Genomic DNA, 25781 nt, shown 5'->3' on the forward strand with positions numbered 1-25781 from the left:
ACAATAAAGTCCTTTGATAATATTCAGAAAACACAAACACAGAGGCTGTTGCAATATCTGTGATGGAGTTAGCCAAAACAAAAGCGGATATTTCCCCTTTCATCCAGTCATATCCGGACAAAGTGGTGTGGAATTTGTATGCAATAGACCAAGCAAATCATAGTAAAAATGGTTTTGGAGAAAAGCAAAGTCATTTCATTAGGCAGGTGCATAAAATGTCATGTATACAAACAGAAATATCATGTTTGTATGCTGCAGTACCTCTAGCATTCTCCGTAGAAAATACAAATGTTTAGAGCTGGTTTCTCCATGTGTAACCACTGAGTGTTTCCCAGTACAAAATTAAATGTTCCCTGATAAAAAAAATTTCAAAACAATAATGTCCATTGATAATATCCACAAAGCACAAACACAGTGGCTGTGACAATATCTGGGATTGAGTTAGCCAAAATAAAACCAGTTATTTCCGGTTTCATGCAGTCATATCCGGAAAAAGTGGTGTGGAATTCCTATGCAATGGACCGAGAAAATCATAGTAAAAATGGTTTTCTGAAAAGCAAAGTCCTTTCTTTAGGCAAGTGCATAAAATGTCATGTATACAAACAGAAATATCATGTTTGTTTGCCGCAGTTCTTATAGTTTTCTCCTAGAAAATACGAATGTGTAGAGCTGGTGTCTCCATGTGGAACCACTGAGTGTTTCCCAGTACAAAATTAAATGTTCCCTGATAAAAAAAAAACTTTCAAAACAATAATGACCATTGGTAATATCCAGAAAACACAAACACAGAGGCTGTGGCAATCTGGGATTGAGTTAGCCAAAACAAAAGCGGATATTTCCGGTTTCATGCAGTCATATCCGGAAAAAGTGGTGTGGAATTGCTATGCAATGCACGGAGAAAATCATAGTAAAAATGGTTTTGGAGAAAAGCAAAGTGCTTTCTTTAGGAAAGTGCATAAAATGTCATGTATACAAAGAGAAATATTATGTTTGTTTGCCACATTTCCTCTAGTTTTCTCCCTAGAATACACGATTAGGAAGAACTGGTTTCTGCATGTGGAACCAGTGGTTGTTTCCCAGTACAAAATTAAACGCTCCCTGATTAAAAAAAAAACGTTCAAAACAATAATGACCATTGATAATATCCAGAAAACACAAACACAGGGGCTGTGGCAATATATGGGATTGAGTTAGCCAAAACAAAACCGGATATTTCCGGTTTCATGCAGTCATATCCGGACAAAGTGGTGTGGAATTTGTATGCAATAGACCACGCAAATCATAGTAAAAATGGTTTTGGAGAAAAGCAAAGTCTTTTCGTTAGGCAAGTGCATAAAATGCCATCTATACAAACAGAAATATCATGTTTGTTTGCCGCAGTTCTTCTAGTTTTCTCCTAGAAAATACGAATGTGTAGAGCTGGTGTCTCCATGTGGAACCAGTTAATGTTTCCCAGTACAAAATTAAATGTTCCCTGATAAAAAACTTTCAAAACAATAAAGTCCTTTGATAATATTCAGAAAACACAAACACAGAGGCTGTTGCAATATCTGTGATGGAGTTAGCCAAAACAAAAGCGGATATTTCCCCTTTCATCCAGTCATATCCGGACAAAGTGGTGTGGAATTTGTATGCAATAGACCAAGCAAATCATAGTAAAAATGGTTTTGGAGAAAAGCAAAGTCATTTCATTAGGCAGGTGCATAAAATGTCATGTATACAAACAGAAATATCATGTTTGTATGCTGCAGTACCTCTAGCATTCTCCGTAGAAAATACAAATGTTTAGAGCTGGTTTCTCCATGTGGAACCACTGAGTGTTTCCCAGTACAAAATTAAATGTTCCCTGATAAAAAAATTTCAAAACAATAATGTCCATTGATAATATCCACAAAGCACAAACACAGGGGCTTTAGCAATATCTGGGATTGAGTTAGCCAAAATAAAACCAGTTATTTCCGGTTTCATGCAGTCATATCCGGAAAAAGTGGTGTGGAATTCCTATGCAATGGACCGAGAAAATCATAGTAAAAATGGTTTTCTGAAAAGCAAAGTCCTTTCTTTAGGCAAGTGCATAAAATGTCATGTATACAAACAGAAATATCATGTTTGTTTGCCGCAGTTCCTCTAGTTTTCTCCCTAGAATACACGAATAGGAAGAACTGGTTTCTGCATGTGGAACCAGTGATTCTTTTCCAGTACAAAATTCAATGTTCCCTGATTAAAAAAAAACTTTCAAAACAATAATGACCATTGATAATATCCAGAAAACACAAACACAGTGGCTGTGGCAATATCTGGGATTGAGTTATCAAAGACAACCGGATATTTCCGGTTTCATGCAGTCATATCCGGACAAAGTGGTGTGGAATTTGTATGCAATAGACCAAGCAAATCATAGTAAAAATGGTTTTGGAGAAAAGCAAAGTCATTTCATTAGGCAGGTGCATAAAATATCATGTATACAAACAGAAATATCATGTTTGTTTCGTGCAGTTCCTCTAGCATTCTCCGTAGAAAATACAAATGTTTAGAGCTGGTTTCTCCATGTGTAACCACTGAGTGTTTCCCAGTACAAAATTTAATGTTCCCTGATAAAAAAAAAGTTTCAAAAGAATAAAGTCCTTTGATAATATCCAGAAAACACAAACACAGTGGCTGTGGCAATATCTGGGATTGAGTTAGCCAAAAGAAAACTGGATATTTCCGGTTTCATCCAGTCATACCCGGAAAAAGTGCTGTGGAATTCCTATGCAGTAGACCAAGCAAATCATAGTAAAAATGGTTTTGGAGAAAAGCAAAGTCCTTTCTTTAGGCAAGTGCATAAAATGTCATGTATACAAACAGAAATATCATGTTTGCTTGCCACAGATCCTCTAGTTTTCTCCCTAGAATACACAATTAGGAAGAACTGGTTTCTGCATGTGGAACCAGTGATTGTTTCCCAGTACAAAATTAAATGCTCCCTGATTAAAAAAAAACGTTCCAAACAATAATGACCATTGATAATATCCAGAAAACACAAACGCAGGGGCTGTGGCAATATCTGGGATTGAGTTAGCCAAAACAAAACCGGATATTTCCGGTTTCATCAAGTCATATCCGGAAAAAGTGGTATGGAATTCCTATGCAATGGACCGAGAAAATCATAGCAAAAATGGTTTTGGAGAAAAGCAAAGTCCTTTATTTAGGCAAGTGCATAAAATGTCATGTATACAAACAGAAATATCATGTTTGTTTGCCGCAGTTCTTCCAGCTTTCTCCTAGAAAATACAAATGTGTAGAGCTGGTGTCTCCATGTGGAACCACTGAGTGTTTCCCAGTACAAAACTAAATGTTCCCTGATAAAAAAAAAAACTTTCAAAACAATAATGACCATTGGTAATATCCAGAAAACACAAACACAGAGGCTGTGGCAAGCTGGGATTGAGTTAGCCCAAACAAAAGCGGATATTTCCGGTTTCCTGCAGTCATATCCGGAAAAAGTGCTGTGGAATTCCTATGCAATGGACTGAGAAAATCATAGTAAAAATGGTTTTAGATTAAAGCAAAGTCCTTTCTTTAGGCAAGTGCATAAAATGTCATGTATACAAACAGAAATATCATGTTTGTTTGCCGCAGTTCCTCTAGTTTTCTCCCTAGAATACACGAATAGGAAGAACTGGTTTCTGCATGTGGAACCAGTGATTGTTTCCCTGTACAAAATTAAATGCTCCCTGATTAAAAAAAAAAAGTTCCAAACAATAATGACCATTGATAATATCCAGAAAACACAAACACATGGGCTGTGGCAATATCTGGGATTGAGTTAGCCAAAACAAAACTGGATATTTCCAGTTTCATGCAGTCATATCCGGACAAAGTGATGTGGAATTTGTATGCAATCGACCAAGCAAATCATAGTAAAAATGGTTTTGGAAGAAAGCAAAGTCCTTTCTTTAGGCCAGTGCATAAAATGTCATGTATACAAACAGAAATATCATGTTTGTTTGCCGCAGTTCCTCTAGTTTCTCGCTTAGAAAATACGAATGTGTAGAGCTGGTGTCTCCATGTGGAACCACTGAGTGTTTTCCAGTACAAAATTAAATGTTCCCTGACTAAAAAAAAACTTTCAAAACAATAATGACCATTTGTAATATCCAGAAAACACAAACACAGAGGCTGTGGCAATCTGGGATTGAGTTAGCCAAAACAAAAGCGGATATTTCCGGTTTCATGCAGTCATATCTGGAAAAAGTGGTGTGGAATTGCTATGCAATGCACGTAGAAAATCATAGTAAAAATGGTTTTGGAGAAAAGCAAAGTCCTTTCATGAGGCAAGTGCATAAAATGTCATGTATACAAACAGAAATATCATGATTGTTTGCCACATTTCCTCTAGTTTCTTGCTTAGAAAATACGAATGTTTAGAGCTGGTGTCTCCATGTGGAAGCACTGAGTGTTTCCTAGTACAAAATTAAATGTTCCCTGATAAAAAAAATGTTCAAAACAATAATGACCATTGATAATATCCAGAAAACACAAACACATGGGCTGTGGCAATATCTGGGATTGAGTTAGCCAAAAAAATACCGGATATTTCCGATTTCATGCAATCATATCCGGACAAAGTGGTGTGGAATTTGTATGCAATAGACCAAGCAAATCATAGTAAAAATGGTTTTGGAGAAAAGCAAAGTCCTTTCTTTAGGCAAGTGCATAAAATGTCATGTATACAAACAGAAATATCATGTTTGTTTGCCGCAGTTCCTCTAGTTTTCTCCTAGAAAATACGAATGTGTAGAGCTTGTGTCTACATGTGGAACCAATTAGAGTTTCCCAGTACATAATTAAATGTTCCCTGATAAAAAACATTCATAACAATAAAGTCCTTTGATAATAACCAGAAAACACAAACACAGAGGCTGTCGCAATATCTATGATTAGTTAGACAAAACAAAAGCGGATATTTCCCCTTTCATCCAGTCATATCCGGACAAAGTGGTGTGGAATTCCTATGCAATGGACTGAGAGAATTACAGTAAAAATGGTTTTGGAGAAAAGCAAAGTCATTTCATTAGGCAGGGGCATAAAATATCATGTATACAATCAGAAATATCATGTTTGTTTGCCGCAGTTCCTCTAGTTTTCTCCCTAGAATACACGAATAGGAAGAACTGGTTTCTGCATGTGGAACCAGTGATTGTTTCCCTGTACAAAATTAAATGCTCACTGATAAAAATAAACGTTCCAAACAATAATGACCATTGATAATATCCAGAAAACACAAACACAGGTGCTGTGGCAATATATGGGATTGAGTTATCCAAAAGACAAACGGATATTTCCGGTATCATGCAGTCATATCCGGACAAAATTGTGTGGGTTTTGTATGCAGTAGACCAAGCAAATCATAGTAAAAATGATTTTGGAGAAAAGCAAAGTCTTTTCGTTAGACAAGTGAATAAAATGTCATGTATACAAACAGAAATATCATGTTTGTTTGCTGCAGTTCCTCTAGTTTCTCGCTTAGAAAATACGAATGTGTAGAGCTGGTGTCTCCATGTGGAACCAATTAGAGATACCCAGTACAAAATTAAATGTTCCCTGATAAAAAAAAAACTTTCAAAACAATAATGACCATTGATAATATCCAGAAAACACAAACACAGAGGCTGTGGCAATATCTGGGATTGAGTTAGCCAAAAGAAAACCGGATATTTCCGGTTACATCCAGTCATATCCGGAAAAAGTGGTTGTGGAATTGCTATACAATGCACGGAGAAAATCATAGTAAAAATGGTTTTGGAGAAAAGCAAAGTCCTTTCTTTAGGCAAGTGCATAAAATGTCATGTATACAAACAGAAATATCATGTTTGTTTGCTGCAGTTCCTCTAGATTTCTCCCTAGAATACACGAATAGGAAGAACTGGTTTCTGCATGTGGAACCAGTGATTGTTTCCCAGTGCAAAATTAAATTTCCCTGATTAAAAAAAAACGTTAAAAAAATAATGATCATTGATAATATCCAGAAAACACAAACACAGGGGCTGTGGCAATATCTGGGATTGAGTTAGCCAAAACAAAACCAGATATTTCCGGTTTCATGCAGTCATATCCGGACAAAGTGGTTTGGAATTCCTATGCAATCGACCAGAAAATCATAGTAAAAATGGTTTTGGAGAAAAGCAAAGTCCTTTCTTTAGGCAAGTGCATAAAATGTCATGTATACAAACAGAAATATCATGTTTGTTTGCCGCAGTTCCTCTAGTTTTCTCCCTAGAATACACGAATAGGAAGAACTGGTTTCTGCATGTGGAACCAGTGATTCTTTTCCAGTACAAAATTCAATGTTCCCTGATTTAAAAAAAAAAAAAAACTTTCAAAACAATAATGACCATTGATAATATCCAGAAAACACAAAGACAGGGGCTGTGGCAATATCTGGGATTGAGTTAGCCAAAACAAAACCGGATATTTCCGGTTTCATGCAGTCATATCCGGACAAAGTGGTGTGGAATTTGTATGCAATAGACCAAGCAAATCATAGTAAAAATGGTTTTGGAGAAAAGCAAAGTCTTTTCGTTAGGCAAGTGCTTAAAATGTCATGTATACAAACAGAAATATCATATTTGTTTGCCGCAGTTCCTCTAGTTTCTCGCTTAGAAAATACGAATGTGTAGAGCTGGTGTCTCCATGTGGAACCACTGAGTGTTTCCCAGTACAAAATTAAATGTTCGCTGATAAAAAAAACTTTCAAAACAATAATGACCATTGATAATATCCAGAAAACACAAACACAGAGGCTGTGGCAATCTGGGATTGAATTAGCCAAAAGAAAACCAGATATTTCCGGTTACATGCAGTCATATCCGGACAAAGTGGTGTGGAATTCCTATGCAATGGACTGAGAAAATCATAGTAAAAATGGTTTTGGAGAAAAGCAAAGTCCTTTCTTTAGGCAAGTGCATAAAATGTCATGTATACAAACAGAAATATCATGTTTGTTTGCCACAGTTCCTCTAGTTTACTCCCTAAAATACACGAATAGGAAGAACTGGTTTCTGCATGTGGAACCAGTGATTGTTTCCCTGTACAAAATTAAATGCTCACTGATTAAAGTAAACGTTCCAAACAATATTGACCATTGATAATATCCAGAAAACACAAACACAGGGGCTGTGGCAATATCTGGGATTGAGTTAGCCAAAAGACAACCGGATATTTCCGGTTTCATGCAGTCATATCCGGACAAAGTGTTGTGGAATTCCTATGCAATAGACCAAGCAAATCATAGTAAAAATGGTTTTGGAGAAAAGTGAAGTCTTTTCTTTAGGCAAGTGCATAAAATGCCATCTATACAAACAGAAATATCATGTTTGTTTGCCACAGTTCTTCTAGCTTTCTCCTAGAAAATACGAATGTGTAGAGCTGGTGTCTCCATGTGGAACCAATTAGAGTTTCCCAGTACAAAATTAAATGTTCCCTGATAAAAAAACATTCAAAACAATAAAGTCCTTGGATAATAACCAGAAAACACAAACACAGAGGCTGTGGCAATATCTGTGATTGAGTTAGCCAAAACAAAAGCGGATATTTACCCTTTCATCCAGTCATATACGGACAAAGTGGTGTGGAATTCCTATGCAATCGACCGAGAAAATCATAGTACAAATGGTTTCGGAGAAAAGAAAAGTCCTTTCTTTAGGAAAGTGCATAAAATGTCATGTATACAAACAGAAATATCATGTTTGTTTGCCGCAGTTCCTCTAGTTTTCTCCTAGAAAATACGAATGTGTAGAGCTTGTGTCTACATGTGGAACCAATTAGAGTTTCCCAGTACAAAATTAAATGTTCCCTGATAAAAAACATTCATAACAATAAAGTCCTTTGATAATAACCAGAAAACACAAACACAGAGGCTGTCGCAATATCTCTGATTAGTTAGACAAAACAAAAGCGGATATTTCCCCTTTCATCCAGTCATATCCGGACAAAGTAGTGTGGAATTCGTATGCAATGGACTGAGAGAATTACAGTAAAAATGGTTTTGGAGAAAAGCAAAGTCATTTCATTAGGCAGGGGCATAAAATGTCATGTATACAAACAGAAATATCATGTTTGTTTGCCGCAGTTCCTCTAGTTTTCTCCCTAGAATACACGAATAGGAAGAACTGGTTTCTGCATGTGGAACCAGTGATTGTTTCCCTCTACAAAATTAAATGCTCACTGATAAAAATAAACGTTCCAAACAATAATGGCCATTGATAATATCCAGAAAACCCAAACAAAGGAGCTGTGGCAATATCTGGGATTGAGTTACCCAAAAGACAACCGGATATCTCCGGTTTCATGCAGTCATATCCGGACAAAGTGGTGTGGAATTTGTCTACAATGGACTGAGACAATTACAGTAAAAATGGTTTTGGAAAAAAGCAAAGTCCTTTCTTTAGGCAAGTGCATAAAATGTCATGTATACAAACAGAAATATCATGTTTGTTTGCCGCAGTTCCTCTAGCATTCTCCGTAGAAAATACAAATGTTTAGAGCTGGTTTCTCCATATGGAACCACTGAGTGTTTCCCAGTACCAAATTAAATGTTCCCTGATAAAAAAAAGTTTCAAAAGAATAAAGTCCTTTGATAATATCCAGAAAACACAAACACAGTGGCTGTGGCAATATCTGGGATAGAGTTAGCCAAAAGAAAACCGGATATTTCCGGTTTCATCCAGTCATATCCAGAAAAAGTGGTGTGGAATTCCTATGCAATGGACCGAGAAAATCATAGTAAAAATGGTTTTGCAGAAAAGCAAAGTCCTTTCTTTAGGCAAGTGCATAAAATGTCATGTATACAAACAAAAATATCATGTTTGTTTGCCGAAGTTCCTCTAGTTTTCTCTCTAGAATACACGAATAGGAAGAACTGGTTTCTGCATGTGGAACCAGTGATTGTTTCCCTGTACAAAATTAAATACTCCCAATTAAAACAAAACGTTCCAAACCATAATGACCATTGATAATATCCAGAAAACACAAACACAGGGGCTGTGGCATATCTGGGATTGAGTTAGCGAAAACAAAACCGGATATTTCCGGTTTCATGCAGTCATATCCGGACAAAGTGGTGTGGAATTTGTATGCAATAGACCAAGCAAATCATAGTAAAAATGGTTTTGGAGAAAAGCAAAGTCCTTTCTTTAGGCAAGTGCATAAAATGTCATGTATACAAACAGAAATATCCTGTTTGTTTGCCACAGTTCCTCTAGTTTTCTCCCTAGAATACACGAATAGGAAGAACTGGTTTCTGCATGTGGAACCAGTGATTGTTTCCCTGTACAAAATTAAATGCTCCCTGATTAAAAAAAAACGTTCAAAACAATAATGACCATTGATAATATCCAGAAAACACAAACACAGGGGCTGTGTCAATATCTGGGATTGAGTTAGCCAAACCAAAACCGGATATTTCCGGTTTCATGCAGTCATATCCGGACAAAGTGGTGTGGAATTTGTATGCAATAGACCAAGCAAATCATAGTAAAAATGGTTTTGGAGAAAAGCAAAGTCTTTTCGTTGGACAAGTGCATAAAATGTCATGTATACAAACAGAAATATCATGTTTGTTTGCCACAGTTCCTCTAGTTTCTCGCTTAGAAAATACGAATGTGTAGAGCTGGAGTCTCCATGTGGAAGCACTGAGTGTTTCCCAGAACAAAATTAAATGTTCCCTGATGAAAAAAAAAAAAACTTTCAAAAGAATCATGACCATTGGTAATATCCAGAAAACACAAACACAGAGGCTGTGGCAATCTGGGATTGAGTTAGCCAAAACAAAACCGGATATTTCATGTTTCATGCAGTCATATCCAGACAAAGTGGTGTGGAATTTGTATGCAATAGACCAAGCAATTCATACTAAAAATGGTTTTGGAGAAAAGCAAACTTCTTTCTTTAGGCAAGTGCATAAAATCTCATGTATACAAACAGAAATATCACGTTTGTTTGCCGCAGTTCCTCAAGTTTTCTCGCTAGAAAATACGAATGTGTAGAGCTGGTGTCTCCATGTGGAACCACTGAGTGTTTCCCTGTACAAAATTAAATGCTCTCTGATTTAAAAAAAAGTTCAAAACAATAATGACCATTGATAATATCCAGAAAACCCAAACACAGGGGCTGTGGCAATATCTGGGATTGAGTTAGCCAAAACAAAACCTGATATTTCCGGTTTCATCCTGTCATACCCGTAAAAAGTGCTGTGGAATTCCTATGCAATGGAACGAGATAATCATAGTAAAAATGGTTTTGGAGAAAAGCAAAGTCCTTTCTTTAGGCAAGTGCATAAAATGTCATGTATACAAACAGAAATATCATGTTTGTTTGCCGCAGTCCCTCTAGTTTTCTCTCTAGAATACACGAATAGGAAGAACTGGTTTCTGCATGTGCAACCAGTGATTGTTTCCCTGTACAAATTAAATGCTCCCTGATTAAAAATAAACGTTCCAAACAATAATGACGATTGATAATATCCAGAAAACACAAACACAGAGGCTGTGGCAATCTGTTATTGAGTTAGCCAAAACAAAACCGGATATTTCCGGTTTCATGCAGTCATATCCGGACAAAGTGGTGTGGAATTTGTATGCAATAGACCAAGCAAATCATAGTACAAATGGTTTTGGAGAAAAGCAAAGTCCTTTCTTTAGGCAAGTGCATAAAATGTCATGTGTACAAACAGAAATATCCTGTTTGTTTGCCGCAGTTCCTCTAGTTTCTCGCTGAGAAAATACGAATGTGTAGAGCTGGTGTCTCCATGTGGAACCACTGAGTGTTTCCCAGAACAAAATTAAATGTTCCCTGATGAAAAAAAAAAAACTTTCAAAACAATAATGACCATTGGTAATATCCAGAAAACACAAACACATAGGCAGTGGCAATCTGTTATTTAGTTAGCCAAAAATAAAACCGGATATTTCCGGTTTCATACAGTCATATCCGGACAAAGTGGTGTGGAATTTGTATGCAATAGACCAAGCAAATCATAGTACAAATGGTTTTGGAGAAAAGCAAAGTCCTTTCTTTAGGCAAGTGCATAAAATGTCATGTGTACAAACAGAAATATCCTGTTTGTTTGCCGCAGTTCCTCTAGTTTCTCGCGTAGAAAATACGAATGTGTAGAGCTGGTGTCTCCATGTGGAACCACTGAGTGTTTCCCAGTACAAAATTAAATGTTCCCTGATTAAAAAAAATTTTCAAAACAATAAAGTCCTTTGATAATATCCAGAAAACACAAACACAGGGGCTGTGGCAATCTGTTATTGAGTTAGCCAAAACAAAACTGGATATTTCCGGTTTCATGCAGTCATATCCGGACAAACTGGTGTGGAATTCGTATGCAATAGACCAAGCAAATATTAGTAAAAATGGTTTTGGAGAAAAGCAAAGTCCTTTCTTTAGGCAAGTGCATAAAATGTCATGTATACAAACAGAAATATCCTGTTTGTTTGCCGCAGTTCCTCTAGATTCTCGCTTAGAAAATACGAATGTGTAGAGCTGGTGTCTCCATGTGGAACCACTGAGTGTTTCCCAGTACCAAATTAAATGTTCCCTGATAAAAAAAAAACTTTCAAAACAATAATAACCATTGATAATATCCAGAAAACACAAACACAGGGGCTTTGGCAATATCTGGGTTTGAGTTAGCCAAAAGAAAACCGGATATTTCCGGTTTCATGCAGTCATATCCGGACAAAGTGGTGTGGAATTTGTATGCAATAGACCAAGCAAATCATAGTAAAAATGGTTTTGGAGAAAAGCAAAGTCTTTTCGTTAGGCAAGTGCGTAAAATGCCATCTATACAAACAGAAATATCAAGTTTGTTTGCCGCAGTTCTTCTTGCTTTCTCATAGAAAATACGAATGTGTAGAGCTGGTGTCTCCATGTGGAACCACTGAGTGTTTCCCAGTAGAAAATTAAATGTTCCCTGATAAAAAAATTTTTTTTGAAAACAATAAATTCCATTGATAATATGCAGAAAACACAAACACAGAGGCTGTGGCAATCTGGGATTGAGTTAGCCAAAACAAAACCGGATATTTCCAGTTTCATGCAGTCATATCCGGACAAAGTGGTGTGGAATTCCTATGCAATGGACCGAGAAAATCATAGTAAAAATGGTTTTGGAGAAAAACAAAGTCCTTTCTTTAGGCAAGTGCATAAAATGTCATGTATACAAACAAAAATATCATGTGTGTTTGCCGCAGTTCCTCTAGTTTTCTCCCCAGAATACACGAATAGGAAGAACTGGTTTCTGCATGTGGAACCAGTGATTGTTTCCCTGTACAAAATTAAATGCTCCCTGATTAAAACAAAACGTTCCAAACCATAATGACCATTGATAATATCCAGAAAACACAAACACAGGGGCTGTGGCATATCTGGGATTGAGTTAGCGAAAACAAAACCGGATATTTCCGGTTTCATGCAGTCATATCCGGACAAAGTGGTGTGGAATTTGTATGCAATAGACCAAGCAAATCATAGTAAAAATGGTTTTGGAGAAAAGCAAACTCCTTTCTTTAGGCAAGTGCATAAAATGTCATGTATACAAACAGAAATATCATGTTTGTTTGCCGCAGTTCCTCTAGTTTCTCGCTTAGAAAATACGAATGTGTAGAGCTGGTGTCTCCATGTGGAACCACTGAGTGTTTCCCTGTACAAAATTAAATGCTCCCTGATTTAAAAAAAAACGTTCAAAACAATAATGACCATTGATAATATCCAGAAAACCCAAACAGAGGGGCTGTGGCAATATCTGGGATTGAGTTACCCAAAACAAAACCGGATATTTCCGGTTTCATCCTGTCATACCCGGCAAAAGTGCTGTGGAATTCCTATGCAATGGAACGAGAAAATCATAGTAAAAATGGTTTTGGAGAAAAGCAAAGTCCTTTCTTTAGGCAAGTGCATAAAATGTCGTGTATACAAACAGAAATATCATGTTTGTTTGCCGCAGTTCCTCTAGTTTCTCCCTAGAATACACGAATAGGAAGAACTGGTTTCTGCATGTGCAACCAGTGATTGTTTCCCTGTACAAATTAAATGCTCCCTAATTAAAAAAAAAACGTTCCAAACAATAATGACCATTGATAATATCCAGAAAACACAAACAGAGGGGCTGTGGCAATATCTGGGATTGAGTTAGCCAAAACAAAACCGGATATTTCCCGTTTCATGCAGTCATATCCGGACAAAGTGGTGTGGAATTTGTATGCAATAGCCCAAGCAAATCATAGTAAAAATGGTTTTGGAGAAAAGCAAAGTCTTTTCGTTGGACAAGTGCATAAAATGTCATGTATACAAACAGAAATATCATGTTTGTTTGCCGCAGTTCCTCTAGTTTTCTCGCTAGAAAATACGAATGTGTAGAGCTGGTATCTCCATGTGGAAACAGTGATTGTTTCCCTGTACAAAATTATATACTCCCTGATGAAAAAAAAAAAAACTTTCAAAATAGCAATGACCATTGATAATATCCAGAAAACACAAACACAGAGGCTGTGGCAATCTGTTGAGTTAGCCAAAACAAAACCGGATATTTCCGGTTTCATACAGTCATATCCGGACAAAGTGGTGTGGAATTTGTATGCAATAGACCAAGCAAATCATAGTACAAATGGTTTTGGAGAAAAGCAAATTCCTTTCTTTAGGCAAGTGCATAAAATGTCATGTATACAAACAGAAATATCCTGTTTGTTTGCAGCAGTTCCTCTAGTTTCTCCCTTAGAAAATACGAATGTGTAGAGCTGGTGTCTCCCTGTGGAACCACTGAGTGTTTCCCAGTACAAAATTAAATGTGCCCTGATTTAAAAAAAAATTTCAAAACAATAATGATCATTGATAATATCCAGAAAACACAAACACAGAGGCTGTTTCAATCTGGGATTGAGTTAGCCAAAAGAAAACCGGATATTTCCGGTTTCATGCAGTCATATCCGGACAAAGTGGTGTGGAATTTGTATGCAATAGACCAAGCAAATCATAGTAAAAATGGTTTTGGAGAAAAGCAAAGTCTTTTCGGTGGACAAGTGCATAAAATGTCATGTATACAAACAGAAATATAATGTTTGATTGCCACAGTTCCTCTAGTTTCTCGCTTAGAAAATACGAATGTGTAGAGCTGGTGTCTCCATGTGGAACCACTGAGTGTTTCCCAGAACAAAATTAAATGTTCCCTGATGAAAAAAAAAAAAAAAACTTTAAAAACAATCATGACCATTGGTAATATCCAGAAAACACAAACACAGAGGCTGTTTCAATCTGGGATTGAGTTAGCCAAAAGAAAACCGGATATTTCCGGTTTCATGCAGTCATATCCGGACAAAGTGGTGTGGAATTTGTATGCAATAGACCAAGCAAATCATAGTACAAATGGTTTTGGAGAAAAGCAAAGTCCTTTCTTTAGGCAACTGCATAAATTGTCATGTATACAAACAGAAATATCCTGTTTGTTAGCCGCAGTTCCTCTAGTTTCTCGCTTAGAAAATACAAATGTGTAGAGCTGGTGTCTCCATGTGGAACCACTGAGTGTTTCCCAGTACAAAATTAAATGTGCCCTGATGAAAAAAAAAACTTTCAAAACAATAATGATCATTGATAATATCCAGAAAACACAAAAACAGAGGCAGTGGCAATCTGGGATTGAGTTAGCCAAAACAAAACCGGATATTTCCGGTTTCATGCAGTCATATCCGGACAAAGTGGTGTGGAATTTGTATGCAATAGACCAAGCAAATCAGAGTACAAATGGTTTTGGAGAAAAGCAAAGTACTTTCTTTAGCAAAGTGCATAAAATATCATGTATACGAACAGAAATATCATGTTTGTTTGTCACAGTTCCTCTAGTTTCTCGCTGAGAAAATACGAATGTGTAGAGCTGGTGTCTCCATGTGGAACCACTGAGTGTTTCCCAGAACAAAATTAAATGTTCCCTGATGAAAAAAAAAACTTTAAAAACAATCATGACCATTGGTAATATCCAGAAAACACAAACACAGAGGCTGTGGCAATCTGTTATTGAGTTAGCCAAAACAAAACCAGATATTTCCGGTTTCATACAGTCATATCTGGACAAAGTGGTGTGGAATTTGTATGCAATAGACCAAGCAAATCATAGTACAAATGGTTTTGGAGAAAAGCAAAGTCCTTTCTTTAGCAAAGTGCATAAAATGTCATGTATACAAACAGAAATATCATGTTTGCTTTCCGCAGTTCCTCTAGTTTTCTCCCTAGAATACACGAATAGGAAGAACTGGTTTCTGCATGTGGAACCAGTGATTGTTTCCCTGTACAAAATTAAATGCTCCCTGATTTAAAAAAAAACGTTCCAAACAATAATGACCATTGATAATATCCAGAAAACACAAAGACAGGTGCTGTGGCAATATCTGGGATTGAGTTAGCCAAAACAAAACCGGATATTTCCGGTTTCATGCAGTCATATCCGGACAAAGTGGTGTGGAATTTGTATGCAATAGACCAAGCAAATCATAGTAAAAATGGTTTTGAGAAAAGCAAAGTCTTTTCGTTGGACAAGTGCATAAAATGTCATGTATACAAACAGAAATATCATGTTTGTTTGCCACAGTTCCTCTAGTTTCTCGCTTAGAAAATACGAATGTGTAGAGCTGGTGTCTCCATGTGGAACCACTGAGTGTTTCCCAGAACAAAATTAAATGTTCCCTGATGAAAAAAAAAACTTTCAAAACAATCATGACCATTGGTAATATCCAGAAAACACAAACACAGAGGCTGTGGCAATATCTGTTATTGAGTTAGCCAAAACAAAACCGGATATTTCCGGTTTCATGCAGTCATATCCGGACAAAGTGGTGTGGAATTTGTATGCAATAGACCAAGCAAATCATAGTACAAATGGTTTTGGAGAAAAGCAAACTCCTTTCTTTAGGCAAGTGCATAAAATGTCATGTATACAAACAGAAATATCATGTTTGTTTGCCGCACTTCCTCTAGTTTCTCGCTTAGAAAATACAAATGTGTAGAGCTGGTGTCTCCATGTGGAACCACTGAGTGTTTCCCAGTACAAAATTAAATGTGCCCTGATAAAAAAAAAAACTTTCAAAACAATAATGATCATTGATAAATATCCAGAAAACACAAACACAGAGGCAGTGGCAATCTGGGATTGAGTTAGCCAAAAGAAAACCGGATATTTCCGGTTTCATGCAGTCATATCCGGACAAAGTGGTGTGGAATTTGTATGCAATAGACCAAGCAATTCATACTAAAAATGGTTTTGGAAAAGAGCAAAGTCCTTTCTTTAGCAAAGTGCATAAAATGTCATGTATACATACAGAAATATCATGTTTGCTTGCCGCAGTTCCTCTAGTTTTCTCCCTAGAATACACGAATAGGAAGAATTGGTTTCTGCATGTGGAACCAGTGATTGTTTCCCAGTAGAAAATTAAATGCTCCCTGATTTAAAAAAAACGTTCCAAACAATAATGACCATTGATAATATCCAGAAAACACAAACACAGGGGCTGTGGCAATATCTGGGATTGAGTTAGCGAAAACAAAACCGGATATTTCCGGTTTCATACAGTCATATCCGGACAAAGTGGTGTGGAATTTGTATGCAATAGACCAAGCAAATCATAGTAAAAATGGTTTTGGAGAAAAGCAAAGTCTTTTCGTTGGACAAGTGCATAAAATGTCATGTATACAAACAGAAATATCATCTTTGTTTGCCGCAGTTCCTCTAGTTTCTCGCTTAGAAAATACGAATGTGTAGAGCTGGTGTCTCCATGTGGAACCACTGAGTGTTTCCCAGAACAAAATTAAATGTTCCCTGATGAAAAAAAAAAAAAACTTTAAAAACAATAATGACCATTGGTAATATCCAGAAAACACAAACACAGAGGCTGTTTAAATCTGGGATTGAGTTAGCCAAAAGAAAACCGGATATTTCCGGTTTCATGCAGTCATATCCGGACAAAGTGGTGTGGAATTTGTATGCAATAGACCAAGCAAATCATAGTACAAATGGTTTTGGAGAAAAGCAAAGTCCTTTCTTTAGGCAAGTGCATAAAATGTCATGTATACAAACAGAAATATCCTGTTTGTTTGCCGCAGTTCCTCTAGTTTCTCGCTTAGAAAATACGAATGTGTAGAGCTGGTGTCTCCATGTGGAACCACTGAGTGTTTCCCAGTACAAAATTAAATGTTCCCTGATGAAAAAAAAACTTTCAAAACAATAATGATCATTGATAATATCCAGAAAACACAAAAACAGAGGCAGTGGCAATCTGGGATTGAGTTAGCCAAAACAAAACCGGATATTTCCGGTTTCATGCAGTCATATCCAGAAAAAGTGGTGTGGAATTTGTATGCAATAGACCAAGCAAATCATAGTACAAATGGTTTTGGAGAAAAGCAAAGTCCTTTCTTTAGGCAAGTGCATAAAATGTCATGTATACAAACAGAAATATCATGGTTGCTTTCCGCAGTTCCTCTAGTTTTCTCCCTAGAATACACGAATAGGAAGAACTGGTTTCTGCATGTGGAACCAGTGATTGTTTCCCAGTACAAAATTAAATGCTCCCTGATTTAAAAAAAACGTTCCTAACAATAATGACCATTGGTAATATCCAGAAAACACAAACACAGAGGCTGTGGCAATATCTGGGATTGAATTAGCCAAAAGAAACCGGATATTTCCGGTTTCATGCAGTCATATCCGGACAAAGTGGTGTGGAATTTGTATGCAATAGACCAAGCAAATCATAGTAAAAATGGTTTTGGAGAAAAGCAAAGTCTTTTCGTTGGACAAGTGCATAAAATGTCATGTATACAAACAGAAATATCATGTTTGTTTGCCACAGTTCCTCTAGTTTCTCGCTTAGAAAATACGAATGTGTAGAGCTGGTGTCTCCATGTGGAACCACTGAGTGTTTCCCAGAACAAAATTAAATGTTCCCTGATAAAAAAATTTTTTTGAAAACAATAAATTCCACTGATAATATGCAGAAAACACAAACACAGAGGCTGTGGCAATCTGGGATTGAGTTAGCCAAAACAAAACCGGATATTTCCAGTTTCATGCAGTCATATCCGGACAAAGTGGTGTGGAATTCCTATGCAATGGACCGAGAAAATCATAGTAAAAATGGTTTTGGAGAAAAGCAAAGTCCTTTCTTTAGGCAAGTGCATAAAATGTCATGTATACAAACAAAAATATCATGTTTGTTTGCCGCAGTTCCTCTAGTTTTCTCCCTAGAATACACGAATAGGAAGAACTGGTTTCTGCATGTGGAACCAGTGATTGTTTCCCTGTACAAAATTAAATGCTCCCTGATTAAAACAAAACGTTCCAAACCATAATGACCATTGATAATATCCAGAAAACACAAACACAGGGGCTGTGGCGTATCTGGGATTGTGTTAGCGAAAACAAAACCGGATATTTCCGGTTTCATGCAGTCATATCCGGACAAAGTGGTGTGGAATTTGTATGCAATAGACCAAGCAAATCATAATAAAAATGGTTTTGGAGAAAAGCAAACTCCTTTCTTTAGGCAAGTGCATAAAATGTCATGTATACAAACAGAAATATCATGTTTGTTTGCCGCAGTTCCTCTAGTTTCTCGCTAGAAAATACGAATGTGTAGAGCTGGTGTCTCCATGTGGAACCACTGAGTGTTTCCCTGTACAAAATTAAATGCTCCCTGATTTAAAAAAAAGTTCAAAACAATAATGACCATTGATAATATCCAGAAAACCCAAACACAGGGGCTGTGGCAATATCTGGGATTGAGTTAGCCAAAACAAAACCTGATATTTCCGGTTTCATCCTGTCATACCCGTAGAAAGTGCTGTGGAATTCCTATGCAATGGAACAAGAAAATCATAGTAAAAATGGTTTTGGAGAAAAGCAAAGTCCTTTCTTTAGGCAAGTGCATAAAATATCATGTATACATACAGAAAAATCATGTTTGCTTGCCGCAGTCCCTCTAGTTTTCTCTCTAGAATACACGAATAGGAAGAACTGGTTTCTGCATGTGCAACCAGTGATTGTTTCCCTGTACAAATTAAATGCTCCCTGATTAAAAATAAACGTTCCAAACAATAATGACGATTGATAATATCCAGAAAACACAAACACAGAGGCTGTGGCAATCTGTTATTGAGTTAGCCAAAACAAAACCGGATATTTCCGGTTTCATGCAGTCATATCCGGACAAAGTGGTGTGGAATTTGTATGCAATAGACCAAGCAAATCATAGTACAAATGGTTTTGGAGAAAAGCAAAGTCCTTTCTTTAGGCAAGTGCATAAAATGTCATGTGTACAAACAGAAATATCCTGTTTGTTTGCCGCAGTTCCTCTAGTTTCTCGCTGAGAAAATACGAATGTGTAGAGCTGGTGTCTCCATGTGGAACCACTGAGTGTTTCCCAGAACAAAATTAAATGTTCCCTGATGAAAAAAAAAACTTTCAAAACAATAATGACCATTGGTAATATCCAGAAAACACAAACACATAGGCAGTGGCAATCTGTTATTTAGTTAGCCAAAAATAAAACCGGATATTTCCGGTTTCATACAGTCATATCCGGACAAAGTGGTGTGGAATTTGTATGCAATAGACCAAGCAAATCATAGTACAAATGGTTTTGGAGAAAAGCAAAGTCCTTTCTTTAGGCAAGTGCATAAAATGTCATGTGTACAAACAGAAATATCCTGTTTGTTTGCCGCAGTTCCTCTAGTTTCTCGCGTAGAAAATACGAATGTGTAGAGCTGGTGTCTCCATGTGGAACCACTGAGTGTTTCCCAGTACAAAATTAAATGTTCCCTGATTAAAAAAAATTTTCAAAACAATAAAGTCCTTTGATAATATCCAGAAAACACAAACACAGGGGCTGTGGCAATCTGTTATTGAGTTAGCCAAAACAAAACTGGATATTTCCGGTTTCATGCAGTCATATCCGGACAAACTGGTGTGGAATTCGTATGCAATAGACCAAGCAAATATTAGTAAAAATGGTTTTGGAGAAAAGCAAAGTCCTTTCTTTAGGCAAGTGCATAAAATGTCATGTATACAAACAGAAATATCCTGTTTGTTTGCCGCAGTTCCTCTAGATTCTCGCTTAGAAAATACGAATGTGTAGAGCTGGTGTCTCCATGTGGAACCACTGAGTGTTTCCCAGTACAAAATTAAATGTTCCCTGATAAAAAAAAAACTTTCAAAACAATAATAACCATTGATAATATCCAGAAAACACAAACACAGGGGCTTTGGCAATATCTGGGTTTGAGTTAGCCAAAAGAAAACCGGATATTTCCGGTTTCATGCAGTCATATCCGGACAAAGTGGTGTGGAATTTGTATGCAATAGACCAAGCAAATCATAGTAAAAATGGTTTTGGAGAAAAGCAAAGTCTTTTCGTTAGGCAAGTGCGTAAAATGCCATCTATACAAACAGAAATATCAAGTTTGTTTGCCGCAGTTCTTCTTGCTTTCTCATAGAAAATACGAATGTGTAGAGCTGGTGTCTCCATGTGGAACCACTGAGTGTTTCCCAGTAGAAAATTAAATGTTCCCTGATAAAAAAATTTTTTTTGAAAACAATAAATTCCATTGATAATATGCAGAAAACACAAACACAGAGGCTGTGGCAATCTGGGATTGAGTTAGCCAAAACAAAACCGGATATTTCCAGTTTCATGCAGTCATATCCGGACAAAGTGGTGTGGAATTCCTATGCAATGGACCGAGAAAATCATAGTAAAAATGGTTTTGGAGAAAAACAAAGTCCTTTCTTTAGGCAAGTGCATAAAATGTCATGTATACAAACAAAAATATCATGTGTGTTTGCCGCAGTTCCTCTAGTTTTCTCCCCAGAATACACGAATAGGAAGAACTGGTTTCTGCATGTGGAACCAGTGATTGTTTCCCTGTACAAAATTAAATGCTCCCTGATTAAAACAAAACGTTCCAAACCATAATGACCATTGATAATATCCAGAAAACACAAACACAGGGGCTGTGGCATATCTGGGATTGAGTTAGCGAAAACAAAACCGGATATTTCCGGTTTCATGCAGTCATATCCGGACAAAGTGGTGTGGAATTTGTATGCAATAGACCAAGCAAATCATAGTAAAAATGGTTTTGGAGAAAAGCAAACTCCTTTCTTTAGGCAAGTGCATAAAATGTCATGTATACAAACAGAAATATCATGTTTGTTTGCCGCAGTTCCTCTAGTTTCTCGCTTAGAAAATACGAATGTGTAGAGCTGGTGTCTCCATGTGGAACCACTGAGTGTTTCCCTGTACAAAATTAAAGGCTCCCTGATTTAAAAAAAAACGTTCAAAACAATAATGACCATTGATAATATCCAGAAAACCCAAACACAGGGGCTGTGGCAATATCTGGGATTGAGTTACCCAAAACAAAACCGGATATTTCCGGTTTCATCCTGTCATACCCGGAAAAAGTGCTGTGGAATTCCTATGCAATGGAACGAGAAAATCATAGTAAAAATGGTTTTGGAGAAAAGCAAAGTCCTTTCTTTAGGCAAGTGCATAAAATGTCGTGTATACAAACAGAAATATCATGTTTGTTTGCCGCAGTTCCTCTAGTTTCTCCCTAGAATACACGAATAGGAAGAACTGGTTTCTGCATGTGCAACCAGTGATTGTTTCCCTGTACAAATTAAATGCTCCCTAATTAAAAAAAAAACGTTCCAAACAATAATGACCATTGATAATATCCAGAAAACACAAACAGAGGGGCTGTGGCAATATCTGGGATTGAGTTAGCCAAAACAAAACCGGATATTTCCCGTTTCATGCAGTCATATCCGGACAAAGTGGTGTGGAATTTGTATGCAATAGCCCAAGCAAATCATAGTAAAAATGGTTTTGGAGAAAAGCAAAGTCTTTTCGTTGGACAAGTGCATAAAATGTCATGTATACAAACAGAAATATCATGTTTGTTTGCCGCAGTTCCTCTAGTTTTCTCGCTAGAAAATACGAATGTGTAGAGCTGGTATCTCCATGTGGAAACAGTGATTGTTTCCCTGTACAAAATTATATACTCCCTGATGAAAAAAAAAAACTTTCAAAATAGCAATGACCATTGGTAATATCCAGAAAACACAAACACAGAGGCTGTGGCAATCTGTTGAGTTAGCCAAAACAAAACCGGATATTTCCGGTTTCATACAGTCATATCCGGACAAAGTGGTGTGGAATTTGTATGCAATAGACCAAGCAAATCATAGTACAAATGGTTTTGGAGAAAAGCAAATTCCTTTCTTTAGGCAAGTGCATAAAATGTCATGTATACAAACAGAAATATCCTGTTTGTTTGCAGCAGTTCCTCTAGTTTCTCCCTTAGAAAATACGAATGTGTAGAGCTGGTGTCTCCCTGTGGAACCACTGAGTGTTTCCCAGTACAAAATTAAATGTGCCCTGATTTAAAAAAAATTTCAAAACAATAATGATCATTGATAATATCCAGAAAACACAAACACAGAGGCTGTGGCAATATCTGGGATTGAGTTAGCCAAAAGAAAACCGGATATTTCCGGTTTCATGCAGTCATATCCGGACAAAGTGGTGTGGAATTTGTATGCAATAGACCAAGCAAATCATAGTAAAAATGGTTTTGGAGAAAAGCAAAGTCTTTTCGGTGGACAAGTGCATAAAATGTCATGTATACAAACAGAAATATAATGTTTGATTGCCACAGTTCCTCTAGTTTCTCGCTTAGAAAATACGAATGTGTAGAGCTGGTGTCTCCATGTGGAACCACTGAGTGTTTCCCAGAACAAAATTAAATGTTCCCTGATGAAAAAAAAAAACTTTAAAAACAATCATGACCATTGGTAATATCCAGAAAACACAAACACAGAGGCTGTTTCAATCTGGGATTGAGTTAGCCAAAAGAAAACCGGATATTTCCGGTTTCATGCAGTCATATCCGGACAAAGTGGTGTGGAATTTGTATGCAATAGACCAAGCAAATCATAGTACAAATGGTTTTGGAGAAAAGCAAAGTCCTTTCTTTAGGCAACTGCATAAATTGTCATGTATACAAACAGAAATATCCTGTTTGTTAGCTGCAGTTCCTCTAGTTTCTCGCTTAGAAAATACAAATGTGTAGAGCTGGTGTCTCCATGTGGAACCACTGAGTGTTTCCCAGTACAAAATTAAATGTGCCCTGATGAAAAAAAAAACTTTCAAAACAATAATGATCATTGATAATATCCAGAAAACACAAAAACAGAGGCAGTGGCAATCTGGGATTGAGTTAGCCAAAACAAAACCGGATATTTCCGGTTTCATGCAGTCATATCCGGAAAAAGTGGTGTGGAATTTGTATGCAATAGACCAAGCAAATCAGAGTACAAATGGTTTTGGAGAAAAGCAAAGTACTTTCTTTAGCAAAGTGCATAAAATATCATGTATACGAACAGAAATATCATGTTTGTTTGTCACAGTTCCTCTAGTTTCTCGCTGAGAAAATACGAATGTGTAGAGCTGGTGTCTCCATGTGGAACCACTGAGTGTTTCCCAGAACAAAATTAAATGTTCCCTGATGAAAAAAAAAACTTTAAAAACAATCATGACCATTGGTAATATCCAGAAAACACAAACACAGAGGCTGTGGCAATCTGTTATTGAGTTAGCCAAAACAAAACCAGATATTTCCGGTTTCATACAGTCATATCTGGACAAAGTGGTGTGGAATTTGTATGCAATAGACCAAGCAAATCATAGTACAAATGGTTTTGGAGAAAAGCAAAGTCCTTTCTTTAGCAAAGTGCATAAAATGTCATGTATACAAACAGAAATATCATGTTTGCTTTCCGCAGTTCCTCTAGTTTTCTCCCTAGAATACACGAATAGGAAGAACTGGTTTCACATGTGGAACCAGTGATTGTTTCCCTGTACAAAATTAAATGCTCCCTGATTTAAAAAAAAACGTTCCAAACAATAATGACCATTGATAATATCCAGAAAACACAAAGACAGGTGCTGTGGCAATATCTGGGATTGAGTTAGCCAAAACAAAACCGGATATTTCCGGTTTCATGCAGTCATATCCGGACAAAGTGGTGTGGAATTTGTATGCAATAGACCAAGCAAATCATAGTAAAAATTGTTTTGGAGAAAAGCAAAGTCCTTTCTTTAGGCCAGTGCATAAAATGTCATGTATACAAACAGAAATATCATGTTTGTTTGCCGCACTTCCTCTAGTTTCTCGCTTAGAAAATACAAATGTGTAGAGCTGGTGTCTCCATGTGGAACCACTGAGTGTTTCCCAGTACAAAATTAAATGTGCCCTGATAAAAAAAAAACTTTCAAAACAATAATGATCATTGATAATATCCAGAAAACACAAACACAGAGGCTGTGGCAATATCTGGGATTGAGTTAGCCAAAACAAAACCGGATATTTCCGGTTTCATGCAGTCATATCCGGACAAAGTGGTGTGGAATTTGTATGCAATAGACCAAGCAAATCATAGTAAAAATGGTTTTGGAGAAAAGCAAAGTCTTTTCGTTGGACAAGTGCATAAAATGTCATGTATACAAACAGAAATATCATGTTTGTTTGCCACAGTTCCTCTAGTTTCTCGCTTAGAAAATATGAATGTGTAGAGCTGGTGTCTCCATGTGGAACCACTGAGTGTTTCCCAGAACAAAATTAAATGTTCCCTAATGAAAAAAAAACTTTAAAAACAATAATGACCATTGGTAATATCCAGAAAACACAAACACAGAGGCTGTGGCAATATCTGGGATTGAGTTAGCCAAAACAAAACCGGATATTTCCGGTTTCATGCAGTCATATCCGGACAAAGTGGTGTGGAATTTGTATGCAATAGACCAAGCAAATCATAGTAAAAATGGTTTTGGAGAAAAGCAAAGTCTTTTCGTTGGACAAGTGCATAAAATGTCATGTATACAAACAGAAATATCATGTTTGTTTGCCGCAGTCCTCTAGTTTCTCGCTTAGAAAATACGAATGTGTAGAGCTGGTGTCTCCATGTGGAACCACTGAGTGTTTCCCAGAACAAAATTAAATGTTCCCTGATGAAAAAAAAAACTTTCAAAACAATCATGACCATTGGTAATATCCAGAAAACACAAACACAGAGGCTGTGGCAATATCTGGGATTGAGTTAGCCAAAAGAAAACTGGATATTTCCAGTTTCATGCAGTCATATCTGGACAAAGTCGTGTGGAATTTGTATGCAATAGACCAAGCAAATCATAGTAAAAATGGTTTTGGAGAAAAGGAAAGTCTTTTCGTTGGACAAGTGCATAAAATATCATGTATACAAACAGAAATATCATGTTTGTTTCCCACAGTTCCTCTAGTTTCTCGCTTAGAAAATACGAATGTGTAGAGCTGGTGTCTCCATGTGGAACCACTGAGTGTTTCCCAGAACAAAATTAAATGTTCCCTGATGAAAAAAAAAAACTTTCAAAACAATAATGACCATTGGTAATATCCAGAAAACACAAACACAGAGGATGTGGTAATATCTGTTATTGAGTTAGCCAAAACAAAACCGGATATTTCCGGTTTCATGCAGTCATATCCGGACAAAGTGGTGTGGAATTTGTATGCAGTAGACCAAGCAAATCATAGTACAAATGGTTTTGGAGAAAAGCAAAGTCCTTTCTTTAGGCAAGTGCATAAAATGTCATGTATACAAACAGAAATATCATGTTTGTTTGCCACACTTCCTCTAGTTTCTCGCTTAGAAA

Source organism: Lepus europaeus, chromosome 21, assembly GCF_033115175.1.
Source record: "Lepus europaeus isolate LE1 chromosome 21, mLepTim1.pri, whole genome shotgun sequence".
Classification (NCBI taxonomy): Eukaryota; Metazoa; Chordata; class Mammalia; order Lagomorpha; family Leporidae; genus Lepus; species Lepus europaeus.